Source organism: Chlorocebus sabaeus, chromosome 2 (assembly GCF_047675955.1).
Source record: "Chlorocebus sabaeus isolate Y175 chromosome 2, mChlSab1.0.hap1, whole genome shotgun sequence".
Taxonomy (NCBI): domain Eukaryota; kingdom Metazoa; phylum Chordata; class Mammalia; order Primates; family Cercopithecidae; genus Chlorocebus; species Chlorocebus sabaeus.
The window spans coordinates 92,616,690-92,630,372 of NC_132905.1; the positions used below are offsets into that span (position 1 = coordinate 92,616,690).

The following is a 13,683-nucleotide window of genomic DNA, read 5'->3' on the forward strand; positions in this document are numbered from 1 at the left end:
AGAAAATAGAAAGATCGTAAAAGCACCAGTCCGTAGACACCATGCCTCTGGTTCCTCTGGAAAAGGGAGAAGAGAGTAGACAGTGATGGAGAAAAGAGGGGCTAGTGAAGACTACAGAACTAAGAAGGCAGTAATTCTAAAACCTCCACACTGTAGGGCCAGGAACAGGAACATTGCTAGGCAATGGGGCATCTTATCTGGGGGGAAGTCAAGGGTGTCATGTAGAACCAACATAATTCATCCAAGTACAGCAAAGAATCCAGAAATGGTCTGTGGAGGTTTGGAACCATAAACATCAAATAGTAGAGATACAAAATATTTACATATCCACATTTTTTAAAAAAGATCCTGACTAGGCAGCATAGGATTATTCGGGTTCTGTTCGTTTTACCTTTAATTGCCCTTGGTTCTGCCATCTTTTTTCTCTGTGAGTCATTTGTCTTGCTTTTGGTCAGCACGGCTTTCCTCGGGTCTCCAAAGATCCTGGAATAACCTGAATATAAGTTCAAGAATATTAAACCTTATTTTGTTTTCAAATATTAATGCCAGGGATCAACTGTACATGTACCGACAAAACCTATTTCTTAAACATTATTTTAAAATATCCTAAAAGGGGAAAGAACTTAAATCCTTCCCTTTAAAAAAAAAAGAGGGGGTAACATTCCTCTCCTCTGAGGGAAGCCCAGCATTATGAAGCAAAACTTGGGAGTGAAATCAAGGCCAAGCTAACTGGCATGCTGAAGCACACATACACTTTTACACAGAAAATATTTTGAAAATGTTTTCTTTTCCTTACAGCCCCCAGCTTTGGTAATAATGGCTTCCCCAGATCATTCTGTGAGCACTTTCTGCTGCTCAGAACAGGGTAGTGGGATTTAGAGTTTAGAAAACATCCTGAGAACTGTAATTAAGCAATTGTCTTAGTCCCAGAAAAGAAACAACCCTTTTACTTTGTAAATGCTAGGACGATCCGTATTTTTTTTAAATCTTAGAACACTAACAAGCTAAAAAGATAGAAAGAAAAAATCTTTCTTACAATATGCCTGCTAGCACAGCTCCAAAATCCAGTCTCTCTCTCTTTTTTTTTTTTTTTTAGATACGGGAATTTCTTAAACAACTTTCCAAGTAAAATATTCAATCCCAAAATACTATATTTAGTAGAATCCCCACAACACGAGAAATTGTAAATGGCATCTGTTTCCGTTGAAAATATTTTTAAATTAGAAAACATCTTAAGTACTGCATCAAATCAATATTTGTAATGGGCAGAATTATTTCTAAATGGTTTCACAGGCCAGTTGACACTCCCGCTCTACTTAGGAAGCCGCCAGCCTACTCCCCCTAAAGTCTTCCAAACCTATGCATAGAGACAAATTACCCAAATGTCACAGAAAAGCATTTCTTGTGATACAGAAAATACAACATAACATTATTGGGGGGAAAAATCAGTATACAAAACCACGTACATAATATCATCCCAATATTGCACAAAGAAAAAATAATGCACAAAGAAAAAATAAATGGATGAAAGAAAGGAGGGAAGGCAGGAAAGGAAAGAGGATGACCTGAGAGAAGTTATCAAAATGGTTAATAGCCATGGTCTTTGGCTTTCCAGTATGAAATAGGAGTTCTTATTTTCTTCTTTTTAAAATCTTTCTAAAATTATTTATTTTTTAAACCAACTAATAGAAATTATATATATACACATACATATTTACTGTGTACAACATTACATTTTGAAATATATACACCTGTTGGAATGGCTAAAGTAAGCTAATTAACATCTGCATTACCTCACATATTTATTTTTTGTGGTGAGAACACTTGAAATCTACTCTTACTGATTTTCAAGAATGTAATGCATCATTATTAACTACAGTCAATAGATCATAGGTCTATTCAAGTTCAAGTCATAGATCTTTTGAAATTACTCCTCCTGTCTAACTGTAATTTTGTGTCCTTTGACCAGTATCTCCCCAGTTCCCCTACACTCGACATCACTAATCATCAAGGAAATGCAAATCAAAGCATGATGAGTGTCTTCTCACACTTGTGAGAATGGCCATTATCAAAAAGACAAGTGTTGGTGGGGATGTGGAAAAAGGGAACTCTTGCCCACCATTGGTGGGAATGTAGATCAGTACAGTCATTATGGAAAACCGTATGAAGGTTCCTCAAAAACACAAAGATCAATTACAAATCAAAATACTATATGTTTTACAAATGTATTACAAATCAATTTTGTATGTATTACAAATCAAAATACTACATGACTGCTGACAATCCCACTCTGGGGATAGATCCAAAAAAAATGGAAAATGAAATCAGTAAGTCAAAGAGGTACCAGCACTCCCACATTCACTACGGCATTATTCACAGCAGACAAGGTATGGCATCAACCTAAGTGTCCATCAACATAAATACCCATAAAGAAAAGCAGTACACATATACAATGGAATGCTATTCAGCGTTTAGAGGAGAAATCCTGTCATTTGTGACAACACGAACGAACCTGGAGAACTTTATGCTAAGCGAAATAAGCCAGGCACAGAAAGACACAGAGTGCACCCTCTCACTTACACATAGCATCTGAAAAGTTGAACTCCTATTTCTTTCTTTATAGTTTTGTGTATTTTCCAAATTTTCTAAACCAAAAATATTCATCTTTATAATCAGGGGAGAAAACTAAGGAATAATAATTTTATAATCCTAAACATGTTTTAAAGCATTCATTTCACTGTAATGTGTTCTTTTCCCATCCAGCCGTACATGGGCCCAAGGAGCTGGCCTTCCCTGCTCGGTGGCCTGATGTTCAAGGGGATGGGAGGAGGGGGACAGGAGGGGGGACGGTGAAGTAGATCATGCTTTGCAAAGCTGTGCAAATCTTGAGTTAATAAACCTGTTCCCAAAATCCAAAAGCCAATATTGACTATTGCTTGGTTAACTGTTTTGCATGGATAAGTGGCTAAAGGAGTATTTGGTTTCCAATTTCTGCAAAGGGAATAAGAGTTTTAAAGGCATGAACTAAGATTTCATATACTATGCTATTCTATAGTAGGTTTTCGTGCCAAAACCTCTACTAGGCTGAAAGAATAATTTGATTTATGGTTGAGACATTGTCGGGCCTGATTTAAAGCCCAGAGTCAAGCCCAGAGAGGATTCTCTTAAATATGTGCAATGGGTATTTTTAAATTAGCACTATGGCATTATTAATATTTCATTTATCCTGAGAGCATTTACCTGACAACGTAAATTATCCGTAACACAGTTGAGAAGCCACAAAGGATCCAAAAAGATGTCACAAAGTCCAGGAAGAGAAGCTCTGCCAGAGAAAGGCACACTACCAGCCGCGTGAGGTAACAGCTGGCCTCATCAAAGCAACAAAGTCAGAAAATTATGTAAACCAGACTCAAGAACTCAAGAAATACAGCCATTTGAGAACTTTGGTAAGAGTAAAAACTGCTCAACCCAGCTCAATCGCCCCTGGTCCGGCAACGGCAGAAAGTCAAGGTCAAGGAGTCACATGACCTACAAGAGACCCCTCCCCCCCAACCCCCAGCCCTGCCCCTGGCCTGTGGGACAACCCACATCACCCCTGGGATTCAGTATTCAATCAGGCTCTGTGTTCCGTGTGGGGAGGGAGAAGAAGGCACCGGATCATCAGGAAATATGGACTGGAAATGGCCAAAGCTAAGCACATCTGAGTACCTGAAGGGTAAGCTTAATGTGTCAATGCAGCCGTGGTGAGGCAGAAAGAACCTTGAGCTTGGAGCCCCACATTTGTGCGGACCCACTAGCAGCCAACGAAACCTCCCTCAGCCTCAGTTTGCTCATCTGAAAACTGGGAGGAAGAGGCTCTGACTCCAGAGAGGTGGTGCAAGTCCAATGAGACGGGGTTGCTGAAGGTCCAGATGGACAGAGGCAAAGCATCGTTTTCTGTTTTTGTTTTTGTTTTGATACAGAATTCTCTCTGTCATCCAGGCTGGTATGCAGGGGTGCCAACAGCTCACTGCAGCCTGGACCTCCCTGGCTCAAGTGATCCTCCCGCCTCAGCCACCCGAGTAGCTCAGACTACAGGAAAAAGAACCATGTACCACTGTGCCTGGCTAATTTTTAAAAAAATTTTTTGGAGACGTGAGAACTCACTATATTGTCCAGGCTGATCTCAAACTCCTAGCCTCAAACAATCCTCCTCCCTCAGCCTCCCAAAGTGCTTGGATTAGAGGTGAGCCACCATGCCCAGCAAAGGCATTGTTAAATTCAGGAACGAATGACCGCCTTGTTCCCCAAAAACACTAGGCAAGAGAACCACTCTCTATGCACAGATCTCCCTGGCCACCACGTGTAAGCAGCAGTGAATATTCCATAGGTGGAACTGGCTACTGTGAAGAAAGAAAACTCCAGAAAAGGTGCCCTCACTCCAGGAAGTAGCCTGGACCTCACGTGGGTGACAGCAGCCTGGGGAGAAGGCTCCACTGCCACCAGCAATGCCAAGGACACAGCGGCAGCAGTCATCCATCCCCATAGTTATGGTGAACACAGCCATGGAGCAGCCTGCTTTCTCCATTTATAGCCACACACAGGTGGCAATGGCAGCAGACACAACTGGCTGCCCTTCCTCCCTTATAGAAGGAAATGTACTTTTGCTTGGGTGTTCTGTCTGCCCCCACATGACCCACGGAGGATGACCAGCCCCAACACCAGTATAAATCCTATCACGGGGCACCATCTCTTCTCACCACTGATTGGTTTAGGGAAGGGCACATGATATAATTCTGGTCAATCTAACACTCAGGGAAGCGAGCTAGAGGACTTCTAGGAAAAGTACTGGCTGATGAAGAAAGGCCATAGAGTAGTCGTCCTGTCTGTGTGGCACTTGGAACTGTGAGAGCCATCCCAGGACCATGAGAAGAGGTCACCTGAGGATAAAACCGATACGCTGTGGATGTCTAGGGGAAAGGAGGGAAGTCCCTGTGTTTCTATTTACAGTAGGGAAGAGCATTAACCAACTCTGAAGGCATCTCATGACAGGGCATCTAGGCACATCAAAGGCATTTTCCTTGTTAACTAAACCATTTTGAATTGGGCTTATTTTTGTTGTTATTGTTATTACTGGCAGCAAAAGTATCCCATACACTCTAGCATCCACGTTCAAAAAAGTCACTTTCAGCTCTTTTACCATCTGTATCCATACTCACACAGACATGCTGAATATGCTCTTCAGTTCTAATTTTAAAATAAAATGATCTGCTGGAAATTAGCTCAGCTCATAGATCTCCATACTTACAACACTGTATCTAAGAATTAGGAAATAAATAACTATTACCAATGATGAGTGGCCTATCTCAGTCTATGCACATGTTGAGTGTCCAGGTACTGGAGAAGGCATGGAACCTCCCCTCAATAAACAAAGGGTATGATGTGGAGGCTATGCTTTTAATTAAATTACTGAGTGGAGGCAGACTGTGGTGAGGGCCACAAGAGAGGTACCGAAGATGCAGCAACAGAGCAGTTGATGGGCACTTAGCATTTCAATAAGTGGGAATAGGGAGGAGAGCACGAAAGGTGGAGGAAATAGATGAGGAGAGGGAAGAAGAGAAGTGTTCTCCAAAGAAGCACACTGCAGGGAAAGAGTCTTTCACCTTTATGTTCCCACAAGGCACAGAGTTTGAGCTCAGAAATGTTGAATGATTTGTCTCTATAATTAAGGGATGATTTCACTGATAATATTGTCTTCTTCCATGATCTAAATTCAACCTGCCCTTCAAATCCATTCATTCATACAATTGTTCATACATCCATCCATCCACCCATGTAGTCTTCCATCCATCCATCCATGTATTCATCCATCCATCTATCCATCCATCCATCCATCCCACACTGAGTTCCCTTCATGTGCCAAGTGCTGAGTTAAACACTAATTAGGGATGGGTTTTGCCAATGAGTTCAGAGTCTAGTGAGACAGACAGAGTTGTAAAGAAAAAATCACAAATGCCAACTCCCGTATTGCCTTGCTTGATCCCCGATGCCAGAGTGTAGCTTGGTTGAGCATCACAATCAGCTGGAGAGCTTTTTAAAAACAGAAACTCTACAATCCTTCCTCTTTTTTGTTTATTGGAAGGTCCAGGGGTGAAGGGGGCAAAAGAGTCTAAGTGGGAGTTAGGGAGGCAGCAGAGGATTAAAGGCAGTGTCTGAAATATTTTCAGACTGAGAAGGAAAAGGAAAACAGCCAAGAACACAAGAGGAGCAAGCAGTCAGAGCATAAGGAGGAAACCAGGAAAGAGCTGTCATGGAAGCCAAGGAAGGACATTTGGTAAGATGGAAAGTTCAGTGCCACATCTGCAGAGAGATTAATGTCCAGGAGAAAGTCATTCAACCAACCATATGCATTGAGAACAGGTCCTGGATTTGGCAACTTAAAACCTCTTGCGGTCCTCTAAAAATGTTGTAAGAGCCTGACAGCAGCAAGCTGAGTAGCTCAGCAGTAAGCTCAGTAGTTAAAGACAGGGAGGATAGGCAAAGGGCAATGTAGGCTACTCATGGAAGGAGTTGAGCAACAAAATTAGGGAGGGAGTGGCAGTTCAAAGAAAAGCACTAATGCCACAGGGCTCAGTGGCTCATGGCTGTAATCCCAGCACTTTAAGTCAGGAGTTCAAGACCAGCCTGGCCAACATGGTGAAACCTCATCTCTAACTAAAAATACAAAAATTAGCCGGGCATGATTGTGGGCACCTGTAATCCCAGCTACTCAGGAGGCTGAGGCAGGAGAATTACTTGAGCCCAGGAGGCCGAGGTTGCAGTGAGCTAAGATCACACCACTGCACTCCAGCCTGGGAGACAGAGTGAGACTCCTGAAAACCAACCAACCAACAAACAAACAAAACCAAAAAACAACGAAAACAAAAACGAAAAGCACTAATTGGCTTCACCCACCCAACATTTGCTGGGCATTTACTGTACTTCAGAAATTACTAGTAGCTAGGGACGCACCAGTGCACAAGACTCAGTATTGCCCTCAAGGCATTTACAAACCAATGGAAAGAAGGTTTATCTTACTTGCTCAGTCGGTTTGAAGGATGAGAAAAGGAGGTATGTTTATAGACAGGATAAAGGGAGCCAGTGGAGTAGAGGAGATAGAGATTCTACAGCCAGGGGACCTAAAGATGTTACTGTCCGGGGAAGAGGTAGAGGAAACACCATGGTTCACAGCACAATGGTGGGGTCAGTTCTGGCAGGAAGGTGGGACCCCACTGTCTCAGAAGGGGTGTGCTGCCAGATGGCTAACAACCAGCTCTCACAGGAAAACTCCTGATTTGAAGCACTCGGTCATTTCTATGGAGTCAATATTTCCATCATGGGCAATAGCAAGGAACCCAGGGGAGTCCCTGAATGCAGAGTTGGGAAAAGATGGGCTCTAACGCGTCACTGCTGGCTCTAGTGAGTTGGGAGGAGCCAGCTCTAGCACACATGGGCTCCAGAAGCCAAAGAGAAACCAAGGAGCCTGGAACTGTTGATAAGAAAAGGGTGTTCAGAGGAAAGCTGTGAAACCAGCATAACCAGCTGCTCTCCTAGACGCCGAGACCCTGTGATGAGAGGAGAAACCAGGGAGGTGGAGTTCCAAATCTGGAAAAGTGGCAGGCTTGGGTGCTCTTCAGTTACTTCCACTTGAGCAATTTTGCTTCCTAAACCCACTTAATAGCCCAAAATGTGGGCTACTTATTGTTATCTCCCTTCACTCTGTGTGTGTGTGTGTGTGTGTGTGTGTGCTTTTCCTATGTAAATTGCTGCACCACTAACTCTGCTATACTTTAGAACTCAGTGAGGCAATCCTTAGAACCTTACACAATCCCTAAAGGGTCCCCTTTTACTTACTCTAAGTCATAGAGAAATGTTGAACATTTAAACCATTAAAGTGCAGTTTTGCTGGAAGAAAATCTCAAGGGTCTCCATGAATCATGCCTGAGCCATGTATTGGCCATGACCATACACTTCTTGTCAGTCTTGTTCCATTTGGTTGTTATTGTGGTTTGGTTTCATTTCATTTTGCTTTGGAGGGTCAGCCTTTCTTCCATTCATGACGTTCAATCAACCTTTCTCCCCAATGCATGTCCCCATATTTTTTTTTGTCAGGAGATAGCAAAATAAACACAGGTATTAATGTGTCTGTGGGTACCAGTCTGTAAAGCCCAAGATGTTCTTGGACCCAAGTAAACTTTCAGTTCTTTCTCAGCCATGCCATTCTGCACGTGAAGGCATTCGAGCTGATCTCAGAGTTGAGAATGTGGCTGCCAGCTTCTACCAGAACAAAACACACAGCAGCAAAACAGCACAATGTCCTTCAGTGTGGGAACCAGGGTCTACCTGGGGCCCCCCATAAAAATGAGAGATTTGAAGGAAAACAGACTGCATTTGAAAGGCAGATGACATCAAGAAAGTAAAAATAACTGCAAATATGACTTCTCTTCTGCTTTACACTGAGCCTTCTATTCAAGAAAACACATTTACCGGGGATTTTTTCCTTAAGCTCAACTGGAAAAACAAATATTTAGTCATTTTACAAGAGTAGACAACTGAAAAGCAAGCCACAGATTAAACAAGCATTATGTATTTCTAAGAAAGTTCATCAAACACAATATATCTTTGAGAATACAATCTTGAAGTCTGTTTTAGAGGCAAATTTGACCTTCAAAATGAATTTTGTCTTGATATAATTACAAGGTCAAATCTCAAAGAAGCAAATGTATAGATAACCATCTTTGCAATGAGATCTGTTTTATATTTTCAAATGAACAATACTGGACAGAAAAAAAATACATAATTACTTCTGAGGTTGTATATAAAATACCCAATTGGCAATTAATCAATATCATATTAGCATCTCAATATTTTAGATAAAGCAAAATTCCTAAGTATAAAATAATCTATAATAGAATGAAAATGACAAGTTATATTAATAGAGAGATTACATGTAAGAGACTTTATCACAAGTTATCATTTTTTAGATAAAATTTATTCTTTCAGCATCCCTTTGATACTTGTAGGAGGTAGATATAGTATAGAGAGGCAAATAGAGGTGAGAACCTTTCCTAGGAAAAATCAAGCAGCATTAAAAGCAGAAAGAAAAAAGAAAAATATTTCAGATTCTCAATTCTGTATATTACATTGTTGGAAAAAAAAAAAAAAAACTTGCCAAATACTTAGAGAATACCAACAGGAAAAGGTTTCCTTGTACTCCTTAAGGGTGGGGAATTTCAAAGAACCGTGAACTCATGAAAATAGTTCTATACCCATCGGCTTTGCTAAAAACACTTTGGGATTTCAGTGATGGGCACTGAGCCACCAGGAGCACTGAAATCAGGTTTTCCATTTCCACTGAGTTTTGGCTGGTTTATGAGGATTGCACAAGGATCACCTCATTTGTACTGGACACAATTGGGAAATAAAAATTTAAAAATCATCCTTGATATTTAAAACAGAAATCATGAGCCCTGCCACAAGCATGCTTCCCCTACACTCAGGACATGAGGTTGACAACACGCCTCCCCGTTAACCTGTGAAGCCTCACAGGTATGCACTGCATCCGTATAGAATTTCCCATGGACTCCATCATCAATGCGTCCTTTAACAAGTGTGAACTAAGCACTCACCCCATGCACAGAGCTGTGGACAGGGCCATACGGGACAGAAAAGTCCCAAGGTGTGTCTCTCACTCCCAAAGAGCCTACATGCCTTGCAGGAGAGGAAGCCTGGGGACCCAGGTTTTGTGATGCAGACGAGGAGGACACATAGCTGCTTCAGTAAGAAGAACTGGAATCATTTGAAAGAGAGGAAAAGAGGGCGTTTCAGCCTTGAATAGCAGAACCCAGATCATGAAAAATAGGAAGAACTTCTATGGACATCAGAGAGGAAGGCAATCCAGACAAAAACAATAACTTAGGCAAAACAGAAATCAAGTGCAGCTTGCAGAAGACTCTGTACAGGGAGCCAACACAGCTACTTCACGTGAGGAGTCAATGAGACCTTTTAATAGAACCCCCTGTCGGAACTGTAAAAACGATTTTGCCATCTTGGTCATCTCCTGAGATGGTTGAGAAGGGATTTGCAAAGCAAAAAAAAAAAAAAGAAAAAGAAAAAGAAAGAAAAAAAAAGAGCTGAGGGGTTTTTCACAATGGCCTGGAACAGAGAGGGCGGAGAGAAACCAGACAAGTCTCTCAGGCAGAAGTTCCAGAAAAATGAAGAAGCAGGACAGCGCGAGGCAAGAGGGAGATGGCGGGTACATTGGTGGATCTCAAAGGGCCAGGCCGTGGGGAGAGTCCAGACTTTCAGGCTAGGAAGTCCAAATCTTGTTGTGAAAATAGCTGAGGTTTTTGGAGTACCTGCTGAGCAGTTTCCCAAAGAGGCTGCTGGGATGATTCATGAGGCAGGAGACTACAGGGAGGGAAGGCCAGAGGCAGACAGGTCAGTTCCAGGATGGCTGCCACGGTCCAGCCCAAGGTAATGAAGATGGGGAAGCCTCGGAATGCAGGAGACAGGGTGGAGATGAGAAGACGTGTCAGAGCCTGGTGGCCAATGAAGCACAGAAGGTGCAGGGAAGAAAGGAGAGCAGGATGGAAAGGCAGGAAAGGTGGGTCTCAGTGAAGATGGGGAGTTCTGTTTCAGCCCCAAGAATGAGCATGTGCATCCTTGGACCCTGGGCCTGTGAGGTTGGCCAATGGAAGCCCGAGAGCTCTGCTTAGTCAGGGTCTAGGATTAGTACTCCTGCTGGGGCCACCTCAGAGCAGAAGCAGGGCGGGGGAGGTGGGGGCTGGTTCTGGAGTGTTCTGCCTTAAAGAACAACAAGACTTTCCAGAGGCAGTGTGTAGGGTTTAAGATGGAGACTGTGATAACGAATGGAGAGAGATGAAAGAGCTTCTCAGTGACATGGGGAGAGGGTCTGCACCTGGAGGACAGAGCCTTCCTGGAGGGCAGAACGTCGCTGGCCGTCTGGTTTTCCACACACCTGCCTGATGAACCAACACACCACTAGGGGTTTCTTTTCTTGCTTGAAATGTCATTGAGTTTTCAATTTTTTTTCTTTTGCTGAGAAAGGCACAATTAAGTACCAGAATTTTCTTTGCTGGCCTAGCCTTCTGGAATCTGCAATCCCAGGACCAGATCCTCTCTACATAAAAATTGGTGGAGGACTGGTGGCGGGGGCGGGGGGGGGATCTCTTTTTATAATAGCTAGAACATCTAAATATTTTGTAAAAAAAATAAGCTCATCACGAACCCAGTTAACCCAGCAAGGCTACTGCTCTTCCGTGTGGTGGTAACAGCTTTGTTCAGCAGTGCAAGGTGCAGGCAGAGCCTTTCATAGTATTAATCACTAGGTCCGTTTATTGAGAGAGCTGTTCTCATTTCTCAGAAAACTGAGGCATGTGAAGATAATAGGTAGGGTAAGCAAACGAACACAAATTCAAACTCAGAATTCAAAGCCAGCCTCTATGTATTCCTGAGGACCATACTGTCTGCTAAGTATAGAGAAAGACACATGCGGGTTCAACAGCAGAGAAAGCCAACAGGACGCACTTTCTGTGCGTCATCTCCACCACAGGGCCCTCTCTGTCATGATCCAGCAATACTCATTCACAGTCAAAACCCAGGAAGCGTGGAAAGATTGACCTTTGTGAGCCAAACGGTGTGACACTTGATTACTTGACAGAACTAATCCTTCTGTCCTGATGACAAAAATTCACCTACATAGATACATGCAAGCTAATATCTGTTGTAATGCCTCCCAGTTTCTCTGGAAAATTTCTTAGCTTCCTGGACATCTCTGAAATGCTAAGTTTCGGTAACCAGAGGTATAATAAATCTTTTATTTTTATTTATTTGTTTGTTTATTTATTTATTTATTTTTGAGACAGAGTCTCGCTCTGTTGCCCAGGCTGGAGTGCAGTGGCGCCATCTCGGCTCACTGCAAGCTCCGCCTCCCGGGTTCACGCCATTCTCCTGCCTCAGCCTCCCCAGTAGCTGGGACCACAGGCACCTGTCACCTCATCCGGCCAATTTTTTGTATATTTAGTAGAGACAGGGTTTCACCATGTTAGCCAGGATGGTCTCGATCTCCTGAACTCGTGATCTGCCCGCCTCGGCCTCCCAAAGTGCTGGAATTACAGGCATGAGCAACCGTGCCCGGCCAATAAATCTTATTATACCCATCTCTATGTCCATACATAAATGTACACACGTGTTTATATAAGATAAAATGAGATATCTATGTATGGATGTTTATGTATAGAAATATGTATAGACAGATAAACCAATTTCTTAAAAATACATATCATTATATTGGTCCATATTTACAACTATGTACCTATGTGTATATACATATATATGTGTATAGGTTCCCCACACTGGTGTTTAAGGCATGCGGTGGCCCAACCCCAGGAAGACTCAGCTATCATACCACCCACCTTCAACCCAGTCGCATCCATCTACATTTTCTGAAAACAAAAGGCAGCCTCCCCCAAAAGCACTGAGACCCTTGGGTAGGGAATCTGAGCAGACACCAGCTTCCCAGGGCTTCCTTTTATCAAGGAGAGCTTAGCTGCTCTTGTTAATGGTAATATCTCCTTCTTCCCGCAGCACCGGGCTGTGGCCCACTCTGGAAAACTTTCCTCAGAAGGAAAGATCATTGCTGGCCTGCCTTCCCAATTTCAGACTTTCCAGTCTACAATTGTGTAAACGAATTCCTTAAAATACATCTCATATCTATCATCCATCTGAATCTATATGCATATACGTATATACACATATGTACATAGTTATAAATATGGATCAATGTAATGAGATGTATTTTTAAGAAACTGGTTTATCTGTCTATATTTACATATGTATACATCCATACATAGATATCTCATTTTATCTCTGAATCTATAGACATATAAACACACATGTGTGTACATTTATGTATGGACACTGAGATGGGTGTAGTAATATTTATTTTAAGGAACTGGAAATATAAAGAGATATCTCTCTCTATATCTACACACACACACACACACACACACACGCACACACACACGGAGAGAGAGAGGGAGAAAGATCTGTCTACATCCATCCTATTGGATCTTTCTGGAGCACCCTGGCTGACACTCCTGCATTGATGAGTCATTGGTTGTAGAATGTCCTGGGAAGGAGGCATGAGCTTGGACAGGGCTGTCCTCATCAGCAGGCACTTCCCAAAGAGGGCTGACAGCCGAGGCGTCTTCCAATCATACTCCCAGCATCTGAAGGAATAAGTCCTTCCTTCCTGACGGGAACCCAGACAGCACATCATAGAGCCCACGCCAACTGGGCAAATTGAATGTGCACAGAGTAAATTACCGAAACTGCCAATAAAACTCAGAATTATAAAGTCATATAATTTAGAAATTATGTGATATAATTAACATTTACAGTCTGTTGACTCAAAGTCGATTATGCGGGAAATAACCGAGAGACTGTTAATAAGCACAAAACAATCCAGCAGAAATTGACAACATTAGGTGCTCAGGTTGTGTGGAGGTCGATCTCAGCAGACCAGAGTCACTGGGCTCCCCAGATGGAGTGAAGGACAGCCCTGATCTTGGACCAGTCACGTGCTTTACACATAGCAAGGACTGTAAGCCTGACTTTGCTCTAGCACCAGAAGGAGGAGGG

The 13,683-nt window shown here is 42.7% G+C and overlaps 1 protein-coding gene across 2 annotated transcripts in view; it reads right to left on the minus strand.

Moving 5' to 3' along the window:
• Positions 1-13,683, minus strand: part of ERG (ETS transcription factor ERG) — a 285,662-nt gene that overhangs the window by 208,980 nt on the left and 62,999 nt on the right. For both annotated transcript variants that reach the window (XM_007968079.3, XM_007968105.3), the window contains exon 2: positions 392-493. The gene's annotated coding sequence lies outside the window, so the exon portion shown is untranslated. The remainder of the gene's footprint in view (positions 1-391; positions 494-13,683) is intronic.